Raw genomic sequence first — 5,324 nt, forward strand, 5'->3', positions numbered from 1 at the left:
CAGTATGTAATATGTGACAGACTTGTAGCGACAAGTATGTTCTTGTTACAATGCCCTGTGAGCTAATGAGCACGGCATTGCAGCGGAGGGAATTATAGAAAAAGGTTCACTCTTCCTGTCTACGTCAACACTTAAGCACAGATGTGCATAAATGTAAAAGGCTTTTGTGTGTGTGTGTGTGTGTGTGCATCTTTTGCTCTTTGAGGGCCTGTTGAGCGTTCTCTCACAAAGTCTGCACTACCAAGTAAGGAAAAGCAGCCTCCAGAGCTGCGTCTCTCCAGCAACAATATGTAGCAGCGTTTTCACTCACTCACTCATTTGCTTGTCAGTTGCTGTCTGTCTGCATAGCTGTCTCGCTCTCATCCAGCACATTTATTTGACTGAAAACACAGCTTTTCCTAAACTTGTCAACATGTGTAATTTGTTACGCGCTTTGTCCTCCAACAACTAAAACAGGATGAGAACAATTTATGCACAGTTTACTTGGAGATAAACAGTATTTATTCAAGTTTGTACCATTCAAATGGGAGTACAGCTGGATTAAAGACCTTTCATGAATGTGTCAGAATTGTGTCACATGAAGAAATGTCCTCTTGTTAATGTGTATTCATTTATATCAATATTTCAATTTTTAAGCTTCTTCTTTTTAATAGAGGAAAAATAATAAATAAAAGTCAAAGTTGTTCATTTTTTATTTCTTTTGTGTGTGGTAGGAGAAGCAACGAAAACCAATTAGCTCTGTTCCAAAATAATTTAATCTATAATAATAATAATCTAATTAAACAGCATTTGCATATTCTTAATGTGAAACTGGTTCCAAAATATTCTAAGATGTTCTAAAATAATCCAAGGCAGCATTGCATGTATTCATCATGAGCTTATTGAAAAAGATGCCAAGCCAAGAGTAGGCTAATATTTACTTTAAATATGTAAATATACTGAAAAATATGTAAAAACAATTAAATGTTATCAAAACTGAACTATTTTATCTATTATTTTATTATTATTATTACTATTATTTTTGTGTTGTGATGTGTAATTTTACACTTAGAGCAGGATGTATGTCAGAGTATCATCAAGTAGTTGTTAGCTTAGCAACATGCTAACATCATGCAAACAAATTTAAACTTTCGCAAGAACCAGTGAGGTTTGTCCTTAGACACCAAGCAAGTAGGCCTACATTTGAGCATCCGTTGACCATATTTGATGTATGTGATCAATGTTTGTAGCTATGTGAATAAAAGCTTAAATATGTTCATTATATAAAGTAATTGTGTCTCTTCAGAAGAATACAGAGTTCTGGCATGAAACTCTAGATGGCGCAGTCCGATAGGTCTAACTCAATCTGACCTAATGACATCATTATCACATGCCACAGCTGATTGGTTTTCTCCTGTATCAGTAGCCAATGAGCTCACTGCTCAATATTCAAATACCTGGCTTTTGTTTGCTGTAGCAGTCCGCAGCGCACTTCAGAAACCCTCCACCTTCCCCAGCTCCACCTGTATAGATCTGCTACGAGGTGATTCATGTATTCTATAGGGGTTATTCATATGTTGTAATATATGCAGCAGCAGTATTTCCTACATGCTCACAGCAGGGTATACCGAGTATGCTCTCTGTACTTGCTCTTCCGCAGCAGCGTAGCAGATCTATTCCGCCAAGACCAAAAACATTAACATTGTCATGTACATTACCATGCCAATCCCTCTGAGAGTTGTCATGACAGAACTTGGATTTAACTGCTTGATTAGTATGGATTGCTTTTGAAGCAGCACAGTTTTAGTCGAATAAACTTTCAATGGAGGGAGAGAAATCTCTCAGGTTTCCTTAGAAATATCTTCTTTTGTATTTTGAAGATGAACGAAAGAATGAATTTATGAATTTAAATTTTTTGAGTGAACTATCTCTTGACACCAGTGCAGAGTAGACGCAATCAATAAATACAGACATTCACTATTCGTATAGAGGTAGAACGATGTTGCATTGCTGTATTCGTGAGCTGAAGACAAGTTCAAGAGTTCAATCCCAGCTGCATTACAAACACATACAGAGTCTTAGAGAGCAGGTGAAAGTCTAGCAGGCTCTCCGCCCACAAGCACAATTCATAAGCAAGAAGAGAACAGATCAGCCTGATTATACGCTTTGACCTCAGGGTTCAATACTGGGTTCCTCTATGAGTTTGTGCCTTGTGTTTGATCTTCTCAATATAGCCGGCATAAGTCCTCCTGTATGAAAAGGTGATGCTTTAGGGCAAAAAAAGCACCTTCTGTTCCTTCTCATGAAATCTACTTTATATCATTGCACTTATTGTAGATGGTCCACATCAAGTCATGACGCATGCATCAGTGATCTTCCCCTGAAGACAAATAGCCTAATTTAGTAGAAATGTTTGAGGGTATATGAACTTTATGATTTTTATCGATCATGGTCCTGGATACCAAATGCACGTACATCTTAGGTTGCTTTTCATTGTTGGGTTTTCCTAACTCAAGTGCACGCAAACCACACCGAGAACACTTGAAAAAGTGATTTGTGGTATCATGTGCTCACAATTTGTAAATGCAATCATGGATGAGTAGAGTGGAATCGAACTAAGAGTGAAAACTTTTGATTCGCTCCGTAATGTTTTTCACATGACCTGTAATCAAAACTGTCATTATTCTTAAAATTGAGCAAACAAAGTTCTAATTCGCTTGTAAATCAGACACAATTGGAGCTCAAATGATAAGATGTTTTTCACTGGTACTCTGTTTAATGTTGTGGAATTAGACCTTTTTTTCCATCAGCATTTTTCTTTATCATAGCTCATAATTATTTCGTACTTTCCCCAGCACATTCTGGAACTGAAGCACCACAATACCACGATTACAGATTTCAACACCTTTCCCTTAACAATGAGCAGCTTTCCTCACAATGGTACACTTTACACCACTTCATTATTCACCAGGCTTCTGGCTCCTGCTAAACGTCCTTCCCCTGGTTTAGTATTACCTATAGGGTTACGTTCACATGCATAATTTGTCTGTTTGAGAAAAGACAGATGCTTTTCCCCTTTTGTGTGTGCACTCTGTAAATCAAGTCCATGTTGGTTGTTCAAACTGTTCCTAATGATCCATACACAAGCGCTAATTTATCAGACAAAGATTTGGGAAAGTTCAGGATTAAGTTTAAATTTCACTAGAGTTGCACCACTTCAACTTCCTTTTCATCCAGGACTGAGCTCAAGCTGTTCACTGGACACAGTTTTCGAGAAGATTCAGAAATGATCAGATGTGGGATTATTAACCCCACACAGGAGTTTGTACACTGTTGTGAAACTTCCTCTGATTAATAAAGTGTTGGAATTGCCAGCAGAACAACTTCCATGTTTTATAAAGGATGTTTGTGCTGAAGCTGCAGAAAGTGGCTTGAACGTGTCCCTTGTCATTTACACGGTGAGGCTCTGATGAATCATTTAGCACAAGACTTTCAAAACCAGCTGAAATAGGCAGTAAATGTAATCTGTGGTCAGTTTTTTTATTGTTTGCATTTAGCAGATACGTTTAGAAGATACGTCGAATGTTTCAACAGTTTTTGTCTATAATAATGAAAGTCAATGGGGTCCAAAACAAAACAACCCCACTGTATGGACAAAAGCAAAGACATTTTTAAAATACGTGTTCTGAAAAAGAAAGTCATGCAAGTTTGAAATGACATAAGGGTGAGTAAATGATGGCAAAACTTTTATTTTATTTATCTCTGATCATAGTTTTTGAACACCATTCAAAGCTAAACTTCTTCTCGTCTCTTCTAATAGAGCGTTCGAGTCAATGTATTCCATCTGCCTGAGCTGTTTTACTCAAGGGAGTGTTGAATTCGAACTTTTAGCAAAGCTTCTTGGCCCCCTGCCCTTGTTTGTACCAGGTCCAAACGTCTCTCTTCAGCACCCTCCTCCCTTCTCCTCTCTGGCTCCTTTTATTTGTGTAATTTGTGGAAAAACCATAAACATTTGTGGAAAGGGACTTAAGAGGGGACAGAGCGCTGGGGGAGAGAGAGAAAGTGAGAGAGGGGCTGTCATCGTGAGTCTGTGCATGTGTGCTCAGGACTATGAGCATATAATGTATATATGGAAGTATCTAGGGGGATGTTCAGGGCCCATGAAGGTACCATGAGGCTCATAATAGCAGATGAAGAGGCTTCAGCTGTTGAGGGTGTGACAGTTTTATTTGGCTTTGTTACAAATCTAGGTCAAATCCCATTTTCATTTTTAAGAGACAGCACTCTTTATTCAGTCATCTCGTGTTCACCTGTAGCTTCAATGAGTTATGATGAAAGTTAAAGCAAATGAAGCTTGAGTCACATGATTCATATGAATCGACATGATTCATGTCTGTGTTTGCACACTGAAAAGTAATTACACTGGGTGCGTTTCAGTTGTCATAGGGAGTATATGGGTGTTTCTTTAGTTATGGCTTTTTTAGACTTTTGGCATTATAAAACACACTTAAGCACATTTCACACTTTCACTAGTTTATTTAATTTGTTCATTAACAATGTAGACATACATACAGATCAGGAAAATTAGATATGTCATTACATTTTAATGTAGAATATGTCCACTTCCACGTCGACACCATTCTGTGATGGAAATGACAATGGTGGCAATGACATTTTGAATGTTTTTGAAATAAAATGGCAAACTTAATACTCATTAATTTCATAGCTAAATACTATAAATTGTATATTTACTATTTTTTTGCATAATTACAGCTTGACTGGATTAAAAGTATTCTGCTTACACTTTATATTTACCTCAGATTTTCTTTGTTTTCTTCACACATCATGTTTCATATCTCATTTTGAGCCTGATATTTACTGACACCCTTAGGAACTCAATTCTGTGTGGTGGAAATAATGCCACAACTGTGGGAAAGTAATTCACACAATACATATTAAAATGGGTATGTGTTAAGGGGTTATATTTGTTTTGATTATAATAATTTTAAAACATGTAGTAATTTATATTTTATGATGGAAACACCATTCTGTGATGGAAATGACAATGGTGGCAATGACATTTTGAATGTTTTTGAAATAAAATGGCAAACTTAATACTCATTAATTTCATAGCTAAATACTATAAATTGTATATTTACTCTTTTTTTGCATAATTACAGCTTGACTGGATTAAAAGTATTCTGCTTACACTTTATATTTACCTCAGATTTTCTTTGTTTTCTTCACACATCATGTTTCATATCTCATTTTGAGCCTGATATTTACTGACACCCTTAGGAACTCAATTCTGTGTGGTGGAAATAATGCCACAACTGTGGGAAAGT

This window comes from Sinocyclocheilus grahami, unplaced genomic scaffold (assembly GCF_001515645.1).
Source record: "Sinocyclocheilus grahami isolate Dianchi unplaced genomic scaffold, SAMN03320097.WGS_v1.1 scaffold189.1, whole genome shotgun sequence".
Classification (NCBI taxonomy): Eukaryota; Metazoa; Chordata; class Actinopteri; order Cypriniformes; family Cyprinidae; genus Sinocyclocheilus; species Sinocyclocheilus grahami.